The 25,920-nt window shown below is 37.1% G+C and overlaps 1 protein-coding gene across 1 annotated transcript in view; it reads left to right on the top strand.

Annotated features, from left to right (window-relative positions):
* Nucleotides 1-25,920, top strand: part of MGAT4C (MGAT4 family member C) — a 449,137-nt gene that overhangs the window by 316,676 nt on the left and 106,541 nt on the right. The window lies entirely within an intron of this gene.

A 25,920-nucleotide genomic window follows, 5' to 3' on the forward strand; every position in this document is an offset into this window, starting at 1 on the left:
CACAAAAACTTCACAAAACATATCCTTCCTTGTAAGTTCTATTGGTTTGTAGCCTGTTTCTTTTTTTCCTGCTCTTTTTTCATTTGAGGATATTGTTGAAATAATTACTATCTTAGCTTTGGCCAACTTTTGTAATAGAGACAGTTTATGCAATCCCAACCTATCATTGGTAGCTAATTCAGAGAGAAATGCAAATTAGTTCATAAAGTGTAGCAGCTGTTATAAAATAATATGAACCTTGCAGTCACTTTGTGGTTTTTTTCCTGAGCTCTCTGAGTTTTCTACAGTCATTCGGTTTCCCATACTGTTCTTCCATGTCTTTTATGCAACATTTTTTGCTTTCACTTGCTTTCCTTTTTTTAAATGAAGTAGGTCTCAATACCTGTTCCACTTTAAATGACATTATGTTACACCTTCTTTCTTCTCTTCTTGTTAAATTTGACTTAATAGAGTCCTTCTACCTTGTTACCTCTTTTTATTATAAATATATGTAATTGAGAGATTTTGCAGAAGAAAGAGGAATAGGAATGGTAATTAATTTCTTTCTGGAAAAGTACCAGTTGAAATATGCTGGGTTTCAAATGTCTCTTATATATGCATCTGAAAAATAATCAAACCTAATAGTTTTAATCATTACAGCTTTATAAACTTCTCTAGTATCTACATAACTGGATTTGTGTTTGAGTGAATCAGTTCTTATAGTGACACAGTATCAGACAAACAGGTTGGTCCTCCTTAAAAAATATAATGGAGGTTTGCATTGCCTTTACATTAATGCAGCGTAATATCAATTAGGAGCTACATGTCTGTATTAAAAAGAAACAATACAAAAATAATTTAATTTAAAGAATGGCGTTAACATAAAAGATGAACCATGCCAAGAAGATCATCCAATACATAGTACTAAGTTTTTAATATTTCCTGTAACCATAAATGTCCTCTCAGTGGAAAGACCAGTGAAGAGTCAGATACCCTAACTGCGATATGAAATTTGATTATCATTAATCTTTGATTCCTGCAAACATGATAAACTGAAGCTTGTTCCAAGGAAGAGCTGTAGGAAGATTTGTGCATTCACCCTCATTATCTACAGTAGACTCAGATCAGCATTGTGCTTAGTGAGCATGAACTTAAATTTCATTATGCAGTTACTGTCTTTGCCTTCATGAGATAGTACAGTCAAGCTTCTTCTTTCTTGTAGTTACATAGTCTAACTCCATTTGTGGTCGCTGTGGCTTTCAGACACTACTCCTTCTCTTCTTCCTTCTGTTATTGATCTGTCTCCTTCTCAATTTTCTCTTCAAAGTATAAGCAGACTGAGTGGAAAGCTCATTTTTCTCACTTGGGATGCAGCAGTAATATTCTCAAATGTGGGGATGAATCATGGAAAGTTCTTCAGGTCAAGGCTAAACATAGTAGAAAACTCCTCATATGGTGACTGGGAGAAGAGCTGACAAGTAATGAAACACTCTACATGAACAGGAAGGTTTGATCATCCAGAGGACAAGTGGAGACAGGGGTGGAGAACGTTGCAGAAAGCTAAAGAAAAAGAGAGAGGCTGATATGTTAGAGTGTATTTGCAGGTTAGATTGTGCAAATCTTCACTTGTGTGATTCCTGGGAAGACTTAATGAAGGTAAATATTAGAGAAACTCTGGATTTTCAACACAGAAATGTGACTGCAAGAAAAGACCTTTACATACGGGAATGAATTCACTGTACTTGAATACATAGAATGTACATATTTAGAGATTAATTTATGAGTAAAAAATGTGCAGCAGTGAATGACCTATTTCAAGCGCTTATTTAAGTCCTGATGATTTCAGTGAAGTAAAAATTTTCACCTTCTATGGGTTTTTTTATTATATTTTCTCAGAAATAATATGGTCATAATGACAAATAATTCTACAAAACTTCAAAGAAAAACTAGGTATATACTTCCCTTCTTCTTTGAAATATTTTTAAGAGGCAGGAAATATTATCTGTCATTTCAAAAATTTCCAGAGATTAGCAATAAATCTTTCTCCAGATTTATAATTGTAGGTGAATGTAATTTGTACTTAATTCTTCTTCCTTCTGTAATTGTGCTGCTTGGCCAGTAGTAGATACTATGAGACACTTCTTTAGAGGTATGTTTAAATGTTCACAGCATCATACGGCCAAGCCTGTATGAGGTGAACTAATACAGTACTTGTGTGGAGTCAAACAGAATTCACAGATTCTGTAATGGATGAGGAAAAGGTCCTTGTCCATCAAGAAGTAGTCTTTGAATGGGAGAAAAAAATTTAATGGAGTACAACATAGTTGCTAGAAACAAAAGCTAAACACCTCTGCAATAAATGGATTTCTGTACAGTACCTGATGAAACTAAGATTAGACACAATCAACGGAGTAGAAGAACAAAAATCATTATCTCTTAAAAGGCTTTTTAGCTCAGGTTCAAGGAAGTGATGTCAGCAGTTCAGGTGAACAAGTTTTCTAGAAAAAAGTAGTTTTTGTTTAGGTTAACGTGCTCATATGTTACTATACTGTATATTGATCACTTCAGCATGTATTGAAATACTCAGATATTTAGAAGGCATTTAGAAACCTCTGTTTCAAAAAAAAAAGTTATCTTTCCGCTACTCAATTTGAAGGTTTTGGGTAGTTCTGGAGGTTTCTGTGTTCTTTTATGGGTTAAAAGTGGCTATTGCTTCTCTGTTATGTGACTAATACACAATGTTCTGCTGGGATATATAAATTTTTAACTGAGTTATGGATCTGGAAAGCTTATAAGGATTCTAAATCAAATAATTTTGGAGTAAGGAATTTAATCTTTTTTTTTCCCAAAAATTATATCCTGAAAGAACCATCAGGCAAACCCTGTTCCTTGTTGCTGCTACCTCCTCTTTCAGAGGTGACAGTGACATCACTCAGCTGGGCAATCATATCTTTCTGATCTTCCATTTCCATGTTTAGTCTCAGGTATCCTTGACCAGAGGATTTTCCTTTTCTAGATCCTCACTGCTTGATTCTAAAGCCTCTTCCTTTTTAGAGGCCCTCCAGCAAATGAGCTATTGGGTTATAGGAAGCACTTTTTTCATCCATTTGGTGGTTTCAATGAAAATGCCTGTAATCTCTGCTCTAACCTTGATATAGTCTGATTATACTAAATCTGCTTTAAAGGATCAGGTAAGTAAATTTGATCACACTCACGTAATCCCTATAGGAGCCCAATCTGTTAATTGTGCTCAGGCTACATTAGTTATGTTTAATCTTTAAACATATTCCATTACAGTTTCTGAGCCATTCTGTCTCAGATATTTGTGCACCAGACTTGTTTTAAAATAGGAGTATGCCTTACGGATTGAATGCATCCAGGTGCATAGGCAGAATTTAAGAACACATCTGCAAATCATAATAAATTCCTTAATCTGAGGCAGTTCTGAGTACGGGTATCTGAGGGGGTTTGTGACCAAAACTTGAGGCATGAAGTGATCCTATGAGTATTTGGTTTGTAGAATATGGTCAGAGTAACCATAATTCTTCGGTGCTTCATCTAAACTGGGATTTCAGTTGTCTGAACACAACTGCATTTTTATTTTCTGAAATATTACAGGATCCATAATTACTAGTATGTAACTGTCAGATGCTGTCTTTCTCTCTCCTGCAATTCTAAAAAAAAGCCTATGTAACCTTGTTTGGATTACGTCAAAATGACTACAGTTTCTCGTACTTTGGTAGAACTGAGAATTTTGCCATGCTTAGACTGTTACCCTGCCCTAGCAGTCCCCACTATGAACTTATTGTTTTCTACCTATCTCAGTAACTTGCTCAGAAATAATATGAGCTTAGTATACGTAGTGGAATATGTATAAGGATTAGAATTTTCTCTTGCATGTGTTCTTAGATAACTTATTTATTGCTGTTTTGCTTCTGAGATATGTTATGTAACATACATAATTTATGAGCTCCTTTAGAAACATATTCACTCTTTCTTCCGGTGAATGCAAGCTTCTGCCTTATGGTCTATTTTGTCACTAACAATGCATATGAATGGCTATTTGTTACAAAGCTATTTGTAGTTCTCATTTTGCATACCTTGCAGTGTTAAATACTGATAGTCATGTTGATTGAATATAATAATAATATTCATAATTATAATTTTGGTAATATATGACTGCTGCCATAATCATCCATCCTAATTCTTAAATGTGAAAATCTATATAATTTTTCCTTCAAATTAAAGACATTTATATTAAGCAAGGTTATTTTCCATTCAGAAAATTACAGAATATTTCATACAGCAACTAATTCTTCATAGAAAGTCAACAACATTTTTCAGAAGTAATTAATATGGTGGACTTCAGTGTTTGCACTGTACCTAGCAGTTAACACAATAGGACCTCAGTCTTGATAGGGACATAAGCTGTCACAGCAGTATAAATATTTAATCATGTTAATTAAGTGTAAAAAGAGGGAGTCAAGAGTAAACTCATTGTGTAAGGTGTCTGTTAGATTGGCTGAAACAGGATTCAGCTGAAAATATATCAGAGAGCTGTAAAACTTGAAGTTAAGAAATAAAAATAGAAATAGTTATTTGAGGTCAACGTTATACTTCCACATACTTAAATTTAAGTAATGTCCCTCAAGTATAGTGAGGTATTAAAAAGTCACTACTATTTAATATAGTAGGCAACTCATTAAAAGAGTCCTAGTTCTGCAATATTTCACAGTAGGGAAGAATGTTGGCAAAATGTAACATCAGAAACGACTGCTGAGAGACTGAAGGAAAGAGGAAAGGGCTTATAACAAGAATTGAAAAGTAGGCTATTAACAAGAATATGCAGTCCGTTCATTTACAGGAAAACAAATACACATGTCTTCTAAGTAAATCTAATGGTTTCTTATGAATGTGCAAATATAAAAGAAGTGTTAGAGAAAAAGTATTAAATCAAGTAGATTAATAGCAAAGAGCTGTTAAGGGACTTTTTACAATATTTTTACCTTCACAGTTCAGGAAAAGAAGTTTGAATATTTCATAAAAAAAAGGAATATCTTCATTTTGAGATTTGTTAGAGGGTGGTAGTGAATGTGAATATTATGGATATCCTTGGACAAAGAATACGAGGCACTGCATGAGAGTGATGTAACAGATTCTCGTGTAGATGCTTGAAAAAGTCCAGTTGTGCCATGTTCTCCAATAACACTAAAGAAAGTCTGGAGAACTAGGTCCAACATAAATATCTACACTGAGAAATTTCATTAAATGATTCTCAGTCCTCTTTGTGGAAAACTAATTTTCAGAATGTCCACTTCACAGCCACTCCAGTGGAGTGAAAACTGGCTGTAGGACAGCCCACAAAGGGAACAACATTGCGATCTATTAAAATGGCAGAAAGCATTTCATATAGTACAAAAGCAAATTGCTTGTAGGGTTGTTCTTTTAAACATTCACTGTGGTCTAGAAGAAATGTATAACACAGTAATGAACTCAGCAAATGTTACTTCATTAGGAGGAACAGCCAATTTCAGAACTGATTCGAAACCTCCTTTGACACTCAAGTGATATGAAATAATTATCCCTCAAGAGGGAAGCTGAAGTTAATTCATAGCAACTTTCTGCTGTGAAAGCTAAGCTCGTTAGAGTTGCAAAAGAAAAAGTGACACGACACCAAATTTGTGAATAGAAAGATCTTTTTTGCTTTTCATACTCACATTTGATGCAAACAGGAGTTTTCTCTGACAGTTTCCCAACCTGCACTGAGAAGAATAGTAGCATCTTAAATTGTATACTGAGTCATCTTTCAAGCCAATGAAATGTGGTGTGGTGAGTTCACTTTCATATCAGATGGCCTAGTCAGAATGAAAGAACAAAATTTCAAACAGTTGAAAGAAATTTAATTGAAAGAGTTTTCAGACAAATAAAGAACTGTGTTAAATATAAACTACTTCATAATATGTTAATAATTTCAAAAGTATATTGTTCAGGGCAAAAGGATAGAGAGATTTCTCTCTTGAAAAATGTGTAAGCTTGAAGAATACATATATAAGCACCAGCTCTTAGGTTATGGATTGAAACGAATGTTCTAAATATCAGGAAAAAATGCAGAGAAAAGGAATGTCTTTAGCTGAAGACTAACCCCCAATGGAAACAGGTTTTTTTTTAACTCTTTAAAAATTTATACATATTTGCATACATGTGTATTCAAAGGAAAATACAGTGGAGAATATTTCCATTTAAAAGGGAGATTGAAAAACTTATATAAATTTCTAAAGGAAACAAATCATGTATTGAAGTCAACTTTGGGGCAATAATGTTCTAAACAGTGGTGTTTTAGATAATTAAAGCAGTATTTTAATAATGTCAGAAGCACTGACATGTAGATCTAATCTCTAGTTTATGTTTAGGTTATGAGTTTAGGCAAGTCATCTAATTTTATTTCATTTTTCTATCATAAATGCTTATTTCATTTGTTAAAAAAATTAAATTAGATTAATATTAGTCTCATTCTTGATCTTCTAAATCTTTTAATAATTTTTATTTCTTGTTGCCCAGATTAACAATGTTCCCCAGAAATGCAAACTATTGCATAATCTCAGGCAGGGTCAAAAGTGCACATTAGTAATGGTGTATAATTTTCTTGTCACTTTTTACAGAAGCAGCACAGCTCCACATTTGCTCTGTCCATTCACGCTTGAAGTATTTATAAAAACCCGCCTTAATTCATGAGAGTCAATGTTGCGCATATCTAGGCTCAAAATAAAGATTACTGCAAGGTAATAATTCCATTCAAACAGATAGCAATAAGCCACGTTTAGTGACCTTTACAATTTCCAGTTACAAACCTGTCCATTCTTGCAGTATTTTCATCAACTTTTCTTATTCTTCACTTCTGTTCATTTGTCAAGCAATTAAAACTGCTGTTGTTTCAGGCAATAAATTAACTGTAATTTTTACCATCTTCTTGGCACATATTTCTTTGCTGAGCAGAGACTAAGCATTTAAACTGACAGAGTCAGGCTTCCCCGTGAGTTGAACTGAGATGCTATTAACAACTCACCTTCTCCATCCTATTTCCTCTCAATCAAATCCAAATCAAAAGCTACATTTACAATTCTTTAAATCTCTCTTTGCGTTGTACCTAATGACCAAGATTACTTGAATCAACTCCTAGTCCACCCTTAGAAAAGTACCTATCCAAAACTCACAGAATCACAGAATGTTAGGGGTTGGAAGGGACCTCTGGGGATCTTCTAGTCCAACCCCCCTGCCGAAGCAGGGTCACCTACAGCAGGCTGCACAGGACCTCATCCAGACGGGTTTTGAATATCTCCAGAGAAGGAGATTCCACAACCCCTCAGGGCAGCCTGTTCCAGTGCTCCATCACCCTCAGAGTAAAGAAGTTCTTCCTCATGTTCAGATGGAACTTCTTATGCTTCAGTTTGTGCCCATTGCCCCTTGTCCTGTTGCTGGGCACCACCGAAAAGAGTCTGGCCCCATCTTCTTGACACCCACCCTAAAGATATTTATAAGTGTTTAGAAGATCCCCTCTCAGCCTTCTCTTCTTTAGGCTAAACAAGCCCAGGCCCCTCAGCCTTTCCTCATAGAAGAGATGCTCCAGTCCCCTCACCATCGTCGTAGCCCTCCGCTGGACTCTCTCCAGTAGTTCCTGTTTTTTCTTGGACTGGGGAGCCCAGAACTGGACACAGTACTCCAGATGGGGCCTCACGAGGGCAGAGTAGAGGGGAAGGAGAACCTCCCTCCACTTGCTGGCTGCACTCTTCTTAATGGACTCCAGGAAACCACTGGCCTTCTTGGCAACCAGGGCACACTGCTAGCTCATGGTTAATTTGTCATTCACCAGGACTCCCAGGTCCCTCTCCACAGAGCTGCTTTCCAGCAGGTCCGCCCCAAGCCTGTACTGGTGCCTGGGGTTATTCCTTCCCAGGTGTAAGACTCTGCACTTGCCCTTGTTGAACTTCATCAGGTTCCTCTGCACCCAACTCTCCAGCCTGTCCAGGTCTTGCTGAATGGCAGCACAGCCTTCCAGTGTATCAGCCACTCCTCCCAGTTTTGCATCATCAGCAAACTTACTGAGGGTATGCTCTGTGCCTTCCTCCAGGTCATTGATGAGTAAATTGAACAAGACCCGGCTGAGTACTGACCCCTGGGGAACACCACTAGCTACAGGCCTCCAACTAGAATCAGTGCCGCTGATCACAACCCTCTGAGTTCTACCTTTCAGTCATTTCTCAACCCACTTCACTGTTCATTCATCCAGCCCACACTTCCTGAGCTTTCCTACGAGGATGTTAAGGGACATAGTGTCTAAAGCCCATGATCCCAGACTATACAGGTTTTATTTCAGGCTTTTATATATCAAATCTTTGAGGCTTATTTTTGTGTGGGAAAGGGAGTGAAATGACAACTGAGGATCAATTTTGATCAGTTATTGTACCTATAGTGCTGATCTGATCTTTCTGCTCTGTTGTAGAGTGTATTCCTTTCTTCTGAGAGAAAACACCAGCTGTGGATTTGTGCGCATGAATTGTGCGCCCTGCAAAATTTTGTGATAGTGTTAAATCTCACTTCTTGCTAAACTTTCAACTTTTCTTTCTCATGTTTCTATCACGGAATTTGGGTTCTTATAGGGTATCAAAGGTTTGACTAACTATTTGTTACAAAAACAAATAAAAAATAAAAGCAATATAATCAAATTTCGTATTTCAGAACAGAGGATAATGAACAGCTAATTTTAGGAAGGAGCGTCCCCCCATTTGATTAATTGACAAATGTTATTCTTTGATTCTGTAATTAAATAATCATTATGGAACCAGTAGAAGAGGGTAATGGACAATTCTGCTTGTATTGCTACATTACTTTGGCATTGAAGAACAGATCTTCAACCATTACTTTAACTGCATTCACTTTAGAGGGACTATGTCATTCTCTAATTATGAAAGACTAAATCACCTCAATTTTCTGATTATTTGATGCCTTACACTGTTTTTTTTAATTTGTTTTCATATGTTTCAAGAAAGTCATTCTAAATATTTCCTGTGGAGGAATAACTTCTCTTCATTTACAAATATTCTGTATCTTAAGTAAGTCAAGTGTTCTAGTCCACCCAATAGACTTTATGTAATAGTGCATTTTCCTGTATAATGTCAGTTGTTTGCCTTTTTCTTTGCTAGATCACGTAGGTTTTAGAAAGATCTGAAAATAGTGACTTCAATTATATAAAATGTGGTAATAAGTGCAGAAAGTCTAAAAAGTGAACTTTGAGTAATTGGGGTTTTTAACTTTGTGCCTCTTTTTTATTTTCAATTCTTCTTTGCTTTCTTTGATGTTCTTTTATCATGTAACTGCCTTCCACATGTGTTATTTTGCATTTCTCATTCTGATACTTCTTTTCCAGGTGGGTAGCCACTGGAAATGTGTTAGTATTGTTGTTGTGTAGCTCTGTTTCTCAGTTTCTAAAAGAAGATCCTTGAAAATTATAGTCACTCTTCTTTTTTTTTCTTGAAAGAATTTGTGATGGTTCAATAAGAAAATAAACTCTTTTCCCTTCCTTTCCCTTCCTGCCCCCATACTCACCCTCGCCCCTGCCCCTTCTGTTCCTCTCCTTTCCCTTCCTCTTTCCATGACTCTCAAAATAATTATTTATTCCTAAAACGTGGCAGCAAGATGGCATCATGCTGTAGACTTTCTCACATGGTCAAAATAAATTAATCTACAGCAGAACTAGACCCTGAATATAGATTTTTGTGTCTAGGCAGTTTCCATATATAAAGCCACATACTCAACTAATGTATTCTTCATATAGTTTACCTTCATTAAGATAATGATCTTTTTTTACATGTTTGTGAATAAACTCACCTTTTGAAAGGTCATCTATGCCCTAGAGTGATTAGAGTAATTTCCAAATTACTTGCATAGCAAGGATTTCCCACGTGTTTTGGCTTTCTCTGCAAAAGCAGTGAAGAGGTGAAGTTTTCTATCTCTAGGAATTTAAAAATCTGTGGTTAACAACTTCTTTTGTATTTTCCTCTTCTGGCATCACAACATATCCAGTTTTCACTCCCGCTTTTCTCCCTCCCAAGAGTTATTGCTATACTTGAGTGAATAGGATATACTCCGTTCACTTCACATCATCATTTTCCTAAATGGATTTAGTCTGGACGATGTGTCTTTCTCTTCAAGAAGTCCTCCTACTTCATCCTTTGATGCAACAGAAAACTGAAACCATGTATCTGGTGTATTAGGAAGTCTATAAATGTTTTAGAAGTGTGTGTATATAGACATGCTTCAGATCATAAAAGAACAGAAAAGTGTATTCAGGTATGACAGATGCCTTTTCCTCTGTTATCACAGTGTGCCAGGAAATTATTCCTGAATCACAGAGCCTCACCTTTCATCAAATTTCTAACAGTCAGATTTACTCTGCATTGTATATTAACCAAACTTTACTCCGGTACAGTTATCGTGCTCCAAAGTGATATAGCTTTTCTAGCAAGATTTTTCCACAGTATTCCACTCTTGATACTGTTTTTCTGAAATTCAGCTATATTTTCTGTCTTTAATTTACTGAAATGGAGATAACTGAACATTATCTCTAACTGCTTCAATATTTAAAACTGAGAACACAGCTTTATGCCAAGGCTTTGCGGTTACACAAATATTTTAAGAACCCTGAGTGACATGGCTGCTCATAGGATCCCAGACAATTGCGGGAAGTGGTAATCAGAATGCACAGTGAATACAGAAAAAGGGTAATATTCTTTATTCCCAGTATTGGGAATTAATGGGAAGAAAACAAACTATTCATCTTTATTTCAGTGGTCAATTTACCTCATGACAGAGGTCATGCATGCTCCATGCCACTCAGTACTCTTCTGCAAGTGAATTTTAGGGACCAAAAGCTACAAATAGCACCTTGTAATGATTTGGTAGCTTTACTTCCTGAATTGTTATAAAAGGACTCTCAGTTTCTCACAGAGCATTCCAGGCACGTTTATTTTTTTCCCTAGCAATGTGGTTGAAAAGGAACATCACAATGTATGTACCTACTGAGATTAACATTAGTGAAAGAGATTTCCTGCCATTAAATTTATTCCCCAGCTGGAGAGGAGTAAGGAAATTTAGTGGAGATTCTCTTGAGGAAATCTTGGAGAAATAAATTAGAAAATAAATTCATTGTTTGCAGCAAAATTGCATCTGCACTTTAGGTGCTGGCATTTACTTGCTCCTCAACTTGGAAGTGAAATACTTCATGGTGGCATTTTTTTCTCTTTGATTCCTTTCGGGAAGATAATTTTCGGCTTGATAAGGAAAATGGGCTTTGGCAATGTCAGTGTTAGACTGATAAGGCTAATTTTTCAAAATAAAAAAGGATAGAAAATCAAGAGACAAAAGCACAGAAATGGAACTTATTCCATTAAACTCCTGTTGTTATTTCTGGTTTACATTTTTAAGAAACCAACCACATAAGGAAATTGCAAATAAAAATCATTGCTGCCACAGCATAGAAACAGATGTCTAACAGCTAAATTCTTCTTGATGACACCATATTCTTGAATCTGCATGAAAACTCAGTTTCTTAAGAGTTTTCAAAATATACCTCCAGAAGGATTTTCCATTTACATTTATTTTGAATCATTAAAATAATAATAAAAACCCTTGTATTCCACTTAAAAAAAAAAAACAAACCAAAAAAACCCAAACCAAACCAATAAATCCCAACCAAAACTGAACAGCTCAGTCCTGAGCACCAAGGATTGCTAGTGATCATCTAATTCTGATACTTTACTCAGACTATGAGTTTCAGGGGCCATTTGCATTTTACTTTGGCCCTGTTGCACAGGTGTACCAAAATCTAATAAATTGAGCAAAAAAAAAGAATACAGGCTTGTACATACCGCAGCCAGTTATAATTAGTGATAATTAATCCAGTCCTCAGATGATAAACTGAAATCTGCCAATGAGAAGTTTTTGTACCTGCTCAGACTTTTATGTCACAAGAGGCCCGGAACATTTTTTCAAGGCTCTTCCTCGATTTCTTTTTGCTTCCAGTCATTTTCCAGCTGGTCTTATCTTTCAAAGTTATAGTTGTGCTCAAAGTTTCACATCAATTCAAAGCAGAAACAAAAGCTATTACTTTTACCAGACAGGGTGATTCCAAAGGCCAGTTTAGATTAGAGGACTCAAGAGCTCTTGCAAGTGCCTGGGACAGGGTGCACTCTCTAATCACATCCCAGTTTTATGCTGAAGTGAGATGCAAGCACCTACAAATTCCCTTCTTTTCCCAGTAAGTAACTTGTATAGAAAATATATGTGAGTACGCACCCCAAGCAGAAGCTTTACTTTGTTCTAAACAGGGTGAATTTCGAAATGTATGTATAAATACTGTATTTTTGACCATTAGTACAGTCTGAAAGGGAATGGCCTTACTGATTCTAACAGCTCTTCTGAAGCTGATTTAGAAGATACCATTGCATCTCACTCACTAAATTGCTTTCCCTGTAATTTCTTAGCTTTGAATAGCTATTTGTGGCTTCAAATACTTATTAATTCAGCAGTATTTCACATTCTGGCTGTTTTACAGGCAATCTTTGGATTATTGTCTAGTATAAATACCTTCACATCTGCCTTGCTTATCATACTCTGGTCTACTGTGATGTGCAAAAGGTGACAGGGAAAGTAAATATATCTCACATACTTCCTGAATATATCCCATCTAATTTCTCCCCCCCTTTAACATTCAAGATTTCTGTGCAAAGTAAGATTGTGTAAACTTACAGTGAAAATTATATAACTGAAGGATAAAAGGGGAAATTGGTGCATTTCACAAGTAGCTACCTCTCCTGCTATAAAATATTGGTATCACGTATATTTTAATACGGTCAATTTGAAAATAAGTCCATCTTCATGTCAGTGAATATGGAGAAAAACCTTGTCACTTGGCTGAAAATCTTGCATGTTTGTAAATAACTGGTATCAGAGTTGTTACTTATGTTCTAGAGTCGAGATATGCCATTACATGTGTGCACGTGTCTATGTATGGAAGATATAGACAGGCTATGTATGTTGGATTTGTATGTATGTGTCCTGTTAGGATATATGTTTGTTTCCTTCAAATGTTTTCAGAAAGATTTCAAATATTTCATCACAGAATAATAGAATGGTTTGTCTTGGAAAGGACCTTAAATATCATCTAGTTCCAACCGCTCTGCCAGGGGCAGGGTCACCTTCCACTAGACCAGGTTGTTCAAAGCCCCGTACAACCTGGCCTTGAACACTGCCAAGGAGGGGGCATCTACAACTTCTCTGGGCAACCTGTTCCAGTGCCTCACCACCCTCATTGTAAAAGATTTCTTTCTTAGATCTAAACTAAATCTACTCTTTTTTTAGTTTAAAGCCTTTAGCCCTTGTCCTGTCACTACATGCCCTATTAAAAAGTGCCTCTCCATCTTTCTTGTAGGCCCCTTCAGGTACTGGAAGGCTGCTATAAATTCTCCCCGGAGCCTTCTCTTCTCCAGGCTGAACAACTCCATCTCTCTCAGTCTTTGTTCATGAGAGGTGTTCCATCCCTCTGATCATTTTTGTGGCCCTCCTCCGGACCTGCTCCAGCAGGTCCATGGCTTTCCTGTGCTGAAGGTTCCAGAGCTGGATGCAGAACTCCAGGTGGGGTCTCACCAGAGCAGAGTAGAGGGGCAGAATTACTTCCCTTGATCTGCTGGCTGTGGTTTTTTTGATGTAGCCCAGGATATGGTTAGTGTTCTGGGCTGCTGTTGTAGTTTAACCCAGCAGCCAGCAACTAGGTGCAGACAGCCATTCGCTCACCCTTCCCCTTACACCCACAGCAGGATGGGGAGGAGAAATGGAGAAAAGGGAAAACTCACGAGTTGAGATAAAGACAGTTTAAGAAGGCAACAAAGGAAATAATGATACTAATAACAGTAATGATAATAAGAATTATAATAAAGAATGTGCAAAATAAACTATATACAAACCAATTTTTCTCACCACCCAATGACCAATCTGCAGCTAGTCCCTGAACAGAGATCATGGACTCCCCAAATTTTTGCAAATTTCATTAAATTCCAAAAAAAGGCTGAACTCTCAGACAAGAGAGGATTCGAACTCCCAGAAAACCGACAAGCTGATAGCCTCCTGCCCCCCAGCCAACGCCGTTCATAAACTGAGCATGACATTTATAGTATGGAACAGTTCCATTGGCCAGCTTGGATATCCGTCTGGCTATGCTCCCTCCCAGCTCCTGCAAAGCTGCTCATTAGTTGAATATGAGAAACTGGAATCTGGAAAAAGTCCTTGATTTCATAGCAGCAACTGAAAACATTGGTGTTATCAACATTCTTCTCTTATTAAATCCAAAACACAGAAGCCGCTGAGAGGAAAATTAACTCTATACCAGCTGAAACCAGGACAGCTGTGACAGCACATTGCAGGTCATGTTGAGCTTCTCATCAGCCGACACCCCCAAGTCCTTCTCCTCAGGGCTGCTCTCAATCCACCCTCTGCCTAGCCTGTATTTGTGCTTGGGAGTCCCTCAACCCACGTGCAGGGCCTTGCCTTGTTTAACTTGATGAGGTGCCAGGTCATCCCCACTCACTGCTCTTGTAAACAAGACAAGAACAAAATGTTGGCTGATTCTGATGTCACCAGCTGGCCTGGAGGGGGGGTTGCATCACCACAAGCACTTGCCGGTGAAGACTGTGGCAAAGAAGTCCTTGAGTACAATTTGCGCAATATGAGAGACAAAAAATGAATTACTGGAAGCTGTGAGGCACCCAGAGCAAAGAAACATCTCATACTGGGCCTGTGTCCTCTACATTTTTCCTGAGCACTCACAGTAGGCCACTGGCAGAGGCAGGGTATTGGACTAGACAAATCTAGTGAGATTTTTATTTATATTATGAGATAATAATTAAATCTTTTATAAAAAATAGCCCAGCAGCACGTTATTTTTGCCCAAAGGAAATTTAGTGGTAAAAGTTTTCCAGATGAGTTTCCCTGAAACTTTTATGCTGTGCCACTCGTTTTGTGAAGTCTGAAAAAAAAGCTGTATAGAAAAAACAAAATGTTTTGGAAATTGGGGGGGGGGGGTAATGCAAAAACATTTTATACATGTAAAGTTAAAAAAATATTTTTTATAAGTCATATAGGGGAAAAATCATATTGCTTAGCTTTGTTGAGTGGAAGAAGCAACAGAATCTTTTTTTCAGAAAGAGAAAAAAGGCCTTTGCATACATTTAATGGCAAGTTCTACCTACAAGGCTGAAAAGGAAGTGTGATTTCTATTAGAGCAGAACTGGTGTGCTTCAGCAATGTATACAAACTTATACATTATGCAGATTTTTTGTCAGGCTTTTTCTTGTCTATTTTTGATCCGGTTTTGACTGGTTTATATACCTCTGTTTAAAGCTACGCTATCTATCACATTTCATGAACAAATGTGATAAGAATAAATATACTTTCTTATGTTATTAGCATATTCTGGAAATGTAATAAAGGACATAACTCTTTAGAACAGCATGAATCTCTTTCACAAAATGTAAATTACAAATCTCCATCCAGTGGACTAATCACAATTCATTAAACATCTTTTCTGATAAACAGAAAAGTTGCAGAGTGAGATTCAGATAGATACAATTAACAGAATATAGAAAACGGGGGCGGGGGGGGGAAGTGTTTCTAAAGAGGCTTTAATCACAGGGTTTTAAAAGAAATCCTTTTTACAGAGGATTAATTGCACTGCAAAGCACACTTTCCTGATCATCAGAATAATTCCTTTTATTACTTGTGTGATCTGTTATTATCCTAAACAACAGGGTGTGGAAGTGATCAGAAAAGACATGGTATATATTGTATGATACTTCTGGATATAAACAGTTTACAAACTACATTTTTTGGGTGAAATCTTAATAAAAAAATATTTTACAAAGTTGTTATTGATTGTAGCTGTTAAATTTGCCTTAGAGCTGTATTCTCTAAAAGTTTGTTCCTGCAGTTGGAAGTTTTTGTTTAGTCTCATGTTTTTAAAAAAATATGATACTTTGTGTTTACACTGTTCGAATTCTTTCCCAATTAATTTAATGCAGCTTATCACTTAATTATTGAGAGCACTGTTCAGTTATTTCACTAGTAATACAAACTATACTGGTACAAATTGTAACATGAAATATTTGTGACATAAACAGAAGGAATTTTTTCATATATCAGGTTTAGAAACAGAGGAGGAGTGGCCCAGCAGCACCTGCATTGGTGTATCCAACCCCTCAGAAGCTCTTAAAATGAACGTTTATGGCTCTTTCTGTAAGTAAGAGTCATTTTCCTCTCTAAGCTGTTAGAGGCTCTCATGGTATAGTTCTCACTGAGACTTCCCCCATCAAAATTTGTCTGCGTATAAGTAAGTATGACCCCAAGAACAATGTAATATTACTTTCTTGAAGACTGCAATTTCCATTAAAATTTGATGGTAAGAGACAGCTGTAAAAGCAGTAACTTAGACTCAAAAAGAAGTTTACTTGAAAGAAAAGGAATTCCTTTTTTTGTTCAAGTAATGCAAAATCTTTGAATAATGGATTATTATGAAAATTTATCAAGCAGCCATGTATAAAAATTTTTATTCTCAGTGACCTCTAGAAGGGAAGAATTATGGGAACATGGTCTGATTATGGTGTTACGTGTACAGTATAGAAATTGTTACACACTTTCTATGAAGTAATCAATGAATAAAATGCATAAGCAAGTACTGGAATTCAGGAACTTCACTGCATGTTCAGTCTCTAATACACTTTGTTCTTTACTGCATAATGGACATGTCTTTATCAGTATTTTAGTTTAGATCTGGAGTGAGCTTTTGAAGTGAATTGCATGATTTTCTCTGCTTAGTGGAAATTACCTCAGAAGAATCTCAGCCTATACATTCTAAATTTTTTTTCCATTAAATTACAATCAAACATGTGCTCCTATGGCTTTCAATCCACAGGACTAGAGTGGAATTAATCAGAAATAACCCTCCCTTCCCCACCACCATACTCCCAGCCCAGATAAACATAAATTGTGGAAATTGGGTCTTCAGCCTAAAAGCATTTGGATCTACAGACTGTTTCTGGACCACGTTGATTGCTAACATAGCCAGTGGCACAGCTATTGCATGAAAAATGGAATACTGCTCACTGTCTACTTTTTGCACTGTTCTCTGTGAAAGCAAAAGATGGATATGGATTTGAACACGCTTTGACAGAGGAGGGTCTAAATCTAGGCCTATCACTTCTCAAGAATTCCTTTGACACTAGACCAATCTTATCACGAATATGGTAGTTTTTGAGGGGACCCAAAGAGAGAGAGCAAGTAGAGGGGGAACTGCATGCACAGTGAGCACCCTAAATACCCCAGAAGTGCTCTGTGCCTTTAAAATTAGGTTCTATCAGATTATAAGTTGAGATATTTTTTGTATAAAGCTCAGAATGAATTGGAGTAGACACAGAGTTGAAAGCCAGCCTCTCTACTCTGCTGTCATCAGCCTACTGCACCTTTGAAAAGAACGTCATTTAGCCCAGGTTCCTTCCTAGTTCAGCATCTTTTCAACTGCTGTCTAAAAGTTTGACACAGTCCTTTACAGATTCCTAAGAACAGTTCTTCTTATTTTCAGGAACTGTAGATCTATATATGTTCCATGAACTTCTCAGGAGTCCCTCAGTCCCCATGGTGGTGTGGTGCTTCAGGTCAGCACCATCCACTCATGCCTGCATGTGCTCTACCTGCGTGGTCCAGGAAGACCTGCGGAGCAAGTGCCAGAAAAAGGCAAACAAATTGTCTTCCCCTTTGCATGACTATATCCTCGTAAAGAAACATTGCATACATTAACTTGTGCAAAAGCAAGTCTGTCTGTCTCCACACATCCCATGTCTCCACCAATACTTTCAAGACTCTCAAAATGAAACCATAGTTACAGCATTTTGATTTTGGCTTTTGTGCAAGGACTGGTCTCCTCTAAGAGACACATTTTCTTCTTTACTGTTTTTTAATCTTCTCTGATCTTAGGGAAATGACACTCGTTAATGAACCTTGTATTCAAATAAAGGCATAGCTGAACACATTACACCTCTGCATCTTATCAATGTTTGGGTTGCAATTTGGACTATTGTTCTCTTATTGTCAGGTGACAACTCTATAGTGTTTTAGATACCTACATTCTTCTCTGAATGCCATCCTTCATGTAATCAGGTAGCGTATGCTAATAGTTTCCTCAAAATGCAAAACTTAAACAGTCCAGTGCCCTTGCATATTGTTTCACTTTTGAATTAACAGTAATCACTTGCTCATTAAGTTCAGTGGATTTTGAGTCAGGTTTATTTATGTTGGCATAGTTGTAGGAGTCCCAAGAGTGGTAAATAATAATTTTACTGATCAGTTACAGAAACCTCAAACTTATAATACGCTGAGAACTAGAACCATTAATGGGAGTAATATCTAGTCATCAGATTAGTATTATTTCAACTGCATCACTGATCTGACTTGTGCTCTGTGTCAGAGTTCAATTCCAGTTTCTGAATCAGGTGGCTAGGAAATTCAAACGTGTTTTCCTCTTCCTCAGTTTCTGTCTTCTTTGCAACATCAACTATTTTCTTACCTTTAAATATATTGTATCGATGGTGTGCTGGTTTTGGCTGAGACAGAGCTAATTTTCTTCATAGTGTCTAGTATGAGGCTATGTTTTGGATTTGTGCTGAAAGCAGTGTTGGTAGCACAGGGCTGTTTTGGTTGCTGCTGAGCAGTGCTGACACAGGGTCAGGGCCTTTTCTACTTCTCACATCACCTCATCAGTGAGCAGGCTGTGGGTGCACAAGAATTTGGGAGGGGGCACAGCTGGGACAGCTGAGCCCAGCTGATCAAAGGGTTAGTTCATGCCATATGACATCATGCTCAGCATATAAAGGGCGAGGGAGAAGAATGAAGGGGAGACATTCGAGTGATGGTGTTTTCCTTCCCAAGTACCTGCTACACGTGATGGAGCCTTGCTGTCCTGGAGATGGCTGAACACCTGCCTGCCGACGGGAAATGTGAATGAATTCCTTGTTTTGCTTTGCTTGTGTGTGTGGCTTTTGCTTTACCTGTTAAACTGTCTTTATCTCAAGCCACAAGTTTTCACAATTTACCCTTCTGATCCACTCCTCCATCCCACTGGAAAGGAGTGAGCGAGTGGCTGTCTGCTGTTTAACTGCAGGCCGGGGTTAAACCATGGCAAATGGTCGGAATTTGCCGCATAGAAATATCAGGGCACTGCAGTACCACATTTATAGAGGAAGATTTCAAGAAAGGCTGTAGGAGAAACATGTAAGTTAGAACCTGTGAAGAAATGTATGTAATCAGTATCTCATTTGGCTATATGTCTTAGTGTAATTTGTCTCATTTCTGTGGTAAATAGTAGAACTATTAATTGTAAAAAACCCCTATCATTCATGAATATAGAATTTAGAGTTTGGTAGTCCATGGGGACTTACTTCTGCTTCTTCATACAGAGAATTTAATGACATAAATCTTATTTATAGAGAAAAATAACTCAGAATATGTGGGATAACACCCATGTAAACGTTTAACAATGTGGTTCTCTCCACCTTTCCTTCTTTCTTCAATTAAAACTATTTGGTTTTGTTTTAATTCTCCTTTTCTGAAATAGGCTGCTACACCTTAGAGACTCACCTTGCCTAATTCAGAGTTTATTCCTCCCTTCAGGGTTATCATTTATATTATAGAAGGGTGTAATAAAAAAAGTAAGTTTGATGACCTTATGTATCAGAAAAGCCATGAATTTTTTTCATTTCTTATTCTTCCATCTTATTTTAAAATGAAGCCTAGACACTTCGTAGTCTGAACTGTATTGAAAGCTTCAGTAACTTTGGTGCTGAAGTCGTAGCTTCACAGTATCATACATTTCTCTGCCTTCTGAATAGCATATACTGTGTACATAGTAAGAGAGATGTAGTACCACTGATTTATTTTTAATGTTATTATTATAATGAAATCCCTTGCAATTGATTGGCTGAAGACATTGTAATTAGAAATAAGCTGTAAGAGAGGTATAGTGATCTGTCTGCTGAATATCTTTAGACCTGCCATGGTTGTGGGTTGATATACCCATGAAGACATATTTAGGGTAATTTTTTTCCAAATTTTAAATGGTTTTTGCTCATTTCCAATTGCAATCAAGTTCAGAAAGGAGTAAAGCTGTTCCACTAGAGTTATTTGTACAGTTATGGGGACCATAATAATATTATAGTGTTATTTGCATTATTATTTGGGACTTGATGAGATGAATCCCAGAGTCCTCAGGGAATTGGCGGACGTCATTGCCAAGTCACTCTCCATGATATTTGAAAGGTCATGGCAGTCAGGCGAAGATGCTGGTGACTGGAGGAAGTTAAACATTGTGCCCATTTTTGAAAAGGTTAGGAAGGAGGACCATGGGAACTACCAACCTATCAGCCTCACCTCTGTGCCTGGGAAGATCATGGAAGAGATCCTCCTATAAGCTGTGCTAAGGCACAAGGAGGCCAGGGAGGTTATTCAAGACAGCCAGCATGGCTTCACCAAGGGCAAGTCCTGCCTGACCAACCTAGTGGCTTTCTACGATGGTGTGACTAGATCAGTGGACAAGGGAAGAGCTATGGAAGTGATCTATCCGGACGCCTGGAAAGCCAGTCCCTCAAAATATCCTTCTCTCTAAGTTGGAGAAATACAGATTTGAAGGGTGGACTGTTTGGTGGCTAAGGAATTGGTTGGAAGATCGCAACCAGAGGGTAGTGGTCAATGACTCGATGTCCAAATGGACACCGGTGAGAAGTGGTGTCCCTTAGGGGTCCTTACTAGGACTGGTGCTGTTTAATATTTTCATCAGTGACTTAGACAGCGAGATCCAGTGCATCCTCAGCAAGTCTGCAGATGACACCAAACTGAGTGGTGCAGTTGACACACCAGGAGGACGGGACGCCATCCAGAGGGACCTGGACAAGCTGGAGAAGTGGGCCTGTGTGAACCTCATGAGGTTCAACAAGGCAAGTGCAAGGTCCCGCATCTGGGTCAGGGCAACCCCTGCTATCAGTACAGTCTGGGGGATGAAGGCATTGAGAGCAGCCCAGCCAAGAAGGACTTGGGGGTACTGGTGGATGAAAAGCTGGACATGAGCCGGCAATGTGCACTCACAGCCCAGAAGGCCAACCCTATCCTGGGCTGCATCAAGAGAAGCATGGCCAACAGGTCAAGAGAGGTGATTCTGCCCCTCTACTCTGCCCTGGTGAGACTGTTGGAGCACATCCAGAGGATGGCCACAAAGATGATCTGAGGGGCTGGAGCACCTCTCCTATGAGTAAAGCCTGAGAGAGTTGGGGCTGTTCAGCCTGAAGAAGAGAAGGCTGTGGGGAGACCTTATTGCAGGCTTCCAGTACCTGAAGGGGGCCTATAGGAAAGATGTGCAAGATATTTTCAGCAGGGCTTGTTGCGATAGGATAAGGAGTAATGACTTTAAACTAAGGGAGGGTAGATTAGACTGGCTATAAGGAAGAAATTTTTTACAGTGAGGGTGGTGAAACACTGGCACAGGTTGCCCAGAGAGTTAGTGGAGGTCCCATCCCTGGAAACATTCAAGGCCAGGTTGAACAGGTCTCTGAGCTATCTGGTCTAGTTGAGGATACCCCTGCTCGCTGCAGGGGGTTGGGCTAGATGACCTCCAAAGGTCCCTTCCATCCCAAAGCATTCTACTATTCTATGATTATTAATGAGGGCCTTAAGTGATATTTCCAGACATATATTGGGATATAAAGCTCAAACATTATAGATTTTGACTAGGCAGACGTATTCTTACAATGAGATAACGGAATAAAGGTTGAATATTATAAGCTTAAATTGCTGCTAATTTCCTTTTCTGGAGTAACAAGAAGACAGTGATATCTCGTGTCTTCAAAATCCAAGCTTCTGAATCATGAGTAGAATTTTGAAAACAAAAATATATTACAGTTTCCCAAGGCAGAGATGTTTCATTATATACATTACTTTGTAGTGGTCTGAGATCTGACCTTGTGATTTCAAACCGTAGATAAAATTATCACCTTGTTTTAAACAGTCCTTTGAGAACTACCCTTGATGTTTTGGCGCAGTTCACTAAGAGTTTTCTGGGAATACATTTCTGAAAGTGGGTAATGACATTAAAGAAAGTGAATTAAAAAATTCAATAAGTATATGTCAGGAGGATGTGGATGGACTTGTTAAACCGTAAGCCACAAACCACTGGGCACCTGTAAAAAGTATATCCATTACCTGGATCACTGATCTCACACTACTTAGTCTTTTGTTCTCCTTGTTAACATCTATTTGGGTTACTGTTTGGATAATCAAATTCATTTTACGTGGTGCTGGAAGACTGTCATGAAACTGTGGCTAATTCATACCAGATCAACTCATTCTTGCAGTGCTGAGATTCAGGATTTGGTCGTGTTCTGTATTAATGTTATTACAGAAACTGTAATGGTAAGTACGAAATATTTAATGTCTCCATGAATTAATAGTTCAGTTGATTTCTGATTTTTCATATTCAGGGGATTTATGTACTGTGGACATCTACTTATGATAAAATTTTATCAGAATGACAACACTGTTCTCTGTTACCTGCTTTTTCTGTGGAGACGCATGACTGAAACCTTCTCTGCTGCAGTGTTGTTATTTTTTTGAAAGCAGGCAGATGATCAAGCACCATATGTGCCTGGAATAAGAAACATACATTTTGAAGATAGCCTCAACATACATTTTGAAGACAGCCTCAATATTATATTGTTAAGTATGTATGAAAGTCTTGAAAAAGAACTACATTTGAAAAAGGATCACTAGGTGGGCAAGTGAAGAAAAACACAGCTAAATCTAGTTCATCTGCTTACATACAGGACTGATAATGTAGTCTTCTTAACCAGTCAATGAGGAAGGTGATTTACTGCAGATGCTTTTATTGGCATGAGAAATCGTCTGAAGACCTGAAATAAAGCCCAGAAAATCCAACACCCAAACCCCCACAAAAAACTCATTCAAAGTCATGACAGCGCTTCTCTATTCTTAGTCTTAGAGTTGCTCATATTGTACTTGTCACAGAATATTGAACTTTTAAATGGGAATCAGACTATTCGATCAAAGCAAAATATGATGTAATCACAATCATGGAAGCTAAGCTGAGGCTTAGAAAAGCATATATTATTCTAAAGTAGGAGCCATAGTCTCCTTAGCAATTCTAGAAATCAGACATTTCTTTTTCAGATTTTATCTGTGCCCATGTAATAAAGTGAATGATCTTGCTATCAGTATCATTTTTATAAATAGGTTTTCACGCTTAGGGAAAAATGTTAGCTTTCCTGGTGAACCACTTTCATGTTCTCATTTACTTGACATTAAGATTGACTTTTATGCTGAAATTGTCAGATAAGTTACTGTTTCTCTGTAAAACTGTCCTTATTATTGTCTTTATAAAGCCAAACACATTCTTGGAATAATATTGCTACTTCATTACCATACTCTAGATGACGCAATTTTTAAAATTTTCTATTATGATGACTTTAACAGTAGTTTCAACAGCCTGTCCATCCTAGTTTGTGTTTATTCCCGTCATTGCTGAAAATAAGCTTCCAAAATTGAACACAACACAGAGCTATACAAATTAACCAAGCGGCATTTCTAAATACTATATCCAATGTCTAAAATAGCAATTGTAAAGATTTTGACACTCTGTAACTTAGGGTGCACTAAAATATCTAAGATGATAATTAATGAGGCATAAAAATTATCATAGGAAAAAGACTACTTTGCAGTTGAGGAGTAACAGATTCTTAGTCCACAAAGCCTAGCTAAAACATTTTCTTGCATCTTCACAAGAAAACTTGCCAGCGTTTCCAACATCAGGTGTAAAATAGGAATCTCCAGGATTCCAACGCTCAATTTTTTCTCTATAAACTTTGGTAGTAGAAAATGAATATAATAAAAGTCAGTGTAACTTCAAGTAGACTCTATAGCTTCAAGAAAATACTTTACATGTAAGCAGATATGCAATAAAGTTGGTAAGACTGCTGCAATACTCAGTTTAAGTTTCTTTATACCCAAAACATTTCAATATATCTTCTTAAATTAAATAATACAGTATAATACAGTATAAATTATATGGAGGTGTATATATATTTATATATATATACACATATAAAATGAAAGCTCTAGGTAAATGAGAACTCACATGAAGCTTTGTTTCAAAGGAAGGAAATTTAGATGAATGTTGAATTGACATATAATGTCAAATAGTTATGAATAAGATCACTTCAGCAAACTGAAATGGACTATTTTGATTCAATTATATAAAAAGAATTCATTTCAGTCTAAAATATTAAAGTAAAATTTGAGATTTATAAATATTTTGGTTTTTCTTTAAAGAAAAAAATAATGCCTGATGTTTGAGTTCTGACTGCAAATGAAAACAGATTTGGAAATATTGAGATCAGAATGAAATGCTAATTTTTAATAATTTCTGTTCTACCGAAGAGATTTTTTTAGTCCTATAAAAATGAAAAGGAACACCTACAGGCTGATATAATAAATTGTATGAATAAGAAGATCATATTTGACTATATAATGTACTCTTCTCCCTTTTCTTTGTACCTCTGGGAGTAACCAGCATCTGTTCTCTCCATATTCAATGTGTGGTTGAAGAATGACCTGAATTACCTTTATTTATGCAAATCTTGTCATATTTACATGTTTGCAGAATACAAAATATTCTTCCTTGAAATATTATATCTTTTATCTCTAAAAATAAAGGAATATCCCTGCTTCTGTAAGCAAAGTCTTGTATTTACATTGGCAGCAGAAATAGTTTTGAAAGGAACCGCTGTATATTTTATCATATTCTTACAGTAATACAGAAAATGCTTTATGGTGTTAAATAACCAGAAGTGTTGACATCTATATGTTATCATGCTAATAACTTTGCAAACAATATATATATGTAGATTTAAAGTATATTCATTTCAATAAGATGAAATAGAACTTTATTATGTACGGAAGAGACAAGTTTGTGACTTTTTTCCTACCTCCAGAGGACATGGTTCATTTTAGGTCATCATGGAGGAGGGAAGATGGAGCATCTTATTGTTAAGAAAATAGTAGTTTCTTAACTGGTAGGGCATCTAATTGCATGTTATTAAATATTTTAGGACCAGCTGTTACAGCATACAGTCAGCATGAATGGTCCTAGATTTACTGTATGCCTGGGATCTTAGGTTGTGTCTAAGAAGAGTTCTGATGTTCATGATTCTGTACCACTTTATTTCCTTGGAATATTTACCTTTCCAGTCAAAACCGTCTCATGCAGAGAAAAAATCCAGTATCACAAAAATTGTCAAATTGTTTCTTTATTTATGCCCTTTGTTGCTAAATGTGAAGTTTTTCAGATGGTTTAAGAGTTACTCTTAAGCTAACTCACAATGAAGGATTTCACCAGAGCTCCCTGGTGAGAGCTCACCAGACAAGACACCTCAAGGGAAATCTGTGCTGAGAAGAGAGGTAGATCTAGAGTTGCTCAAGGAAGAGTTTTATATGTCAAGGGATTAAGGTTATGTGAAGGAAACACTTACTGCATTGAAACAAGCCTAGTAGCAAAGTTAATCCATTGTATAAATGTAATTTTCTGTGTTACAAAAACTTTCTTTGAATAGTGGGGTTTATTCATGCACATTTTTCATTTTCTGTTGCTAAAATAAATCTTGAACTAGCTTTTTTCTTCTAACACAGGTTGACCAAGATTAAAATCCAGTGATCTTTATCGTATTTCTTCTTCTTAGATTTACTAAGATCAAAACAGTTACAGAAGGGTATCATAAGAAAACAAAGATA

Source organism: Opisthocomus hoazin, chromosome 8 (assembly GCF_030867145.1).
Source record: "Opisthocomus hoazin isolate bOpiHoa1 chromosome 8, bOpiHoa1.hap1, whole genome shotgun sequence".
Classification (NCBI taxonomy): Eukaryota; Metazoa; Chordata; class Aves; order Opisthocomiformes; family Opisthocomidae; genus Opisthocomus; species Opisthocomus hoazin.